Raw genomic sequence first — 706 nt, forward strand, 5'->3', positions numbered from 1 at the left:
TTTGCTTATTTGGAGCTTTTTTCCATTCCAAATGAAACTGGAGATTGTCTTTTCCATCTTGTTGAAGGACAGATTTGTTTGTTCACGAAAAACTGTAAAACATTAAGAAATTAAATAAGACCTAATTAAATGGAAGGTTACTCCATGCTCAATGTTAGCCATAGTTTGTTATGATCCACACAGCCAAATTCCTTTGCAGAGTCAATTAAATACAGATAGACATTCTTCTTATATTCTCTGCTTTCAGCTAGGATCCATCTGACATCAGCAATGATATCCCTGGTGCCACGGCTTCTTCTAAATCCAGCTTGAAGTTCTGGACTTTCCCCATAAATGTAGTGTTCCAGCCATTTTAGGGAAGATGTTCAGTAATATTTTGCTAGCATGTGATATTAATGATTTTGTTCTGTAACTTCCACATTCTGTTGGACCATCGTTCTTGGGCATGGAAACTAATATGGCTCTCTTCTAGTCAGTCAACCAGGCAATTGTCCTTCAAATTTCCTGGCAGAGACTAATAAGCACATCCCGGTTTGTACCTGTTAGTTGAAACACAACAATTGATATCCTATTGATTCCTGGGCCTTATTTTCTGCCCCTCTGGGTCACTCAGACATCCAAGGAAGGAAGCCAACACAAGTCATTCTGGTGGAAACCACAAATGTAATGGACCATTCATCAGAATGAGGGCCTTTCTTTTTTTTTT

The sequence above is a fragment of the Elephantulus edwardii genome, unplaced genomic scaffold, assembly GCF_000299155.1.
Source record: "Elephantulus edwardii isolate Elephantulus edwardi_28Jun2011 unplaced genomic scaffold, EleEdw1.0 scaffold01963, whole genome shotgun sequence".
Classification (NCBI taxonomy): Eukaryota; Metazoa; Chordata; class Mammalia; order Macroscelidea; family Macroscelididae; genus Elephantulus; species Elephantulus edwardii.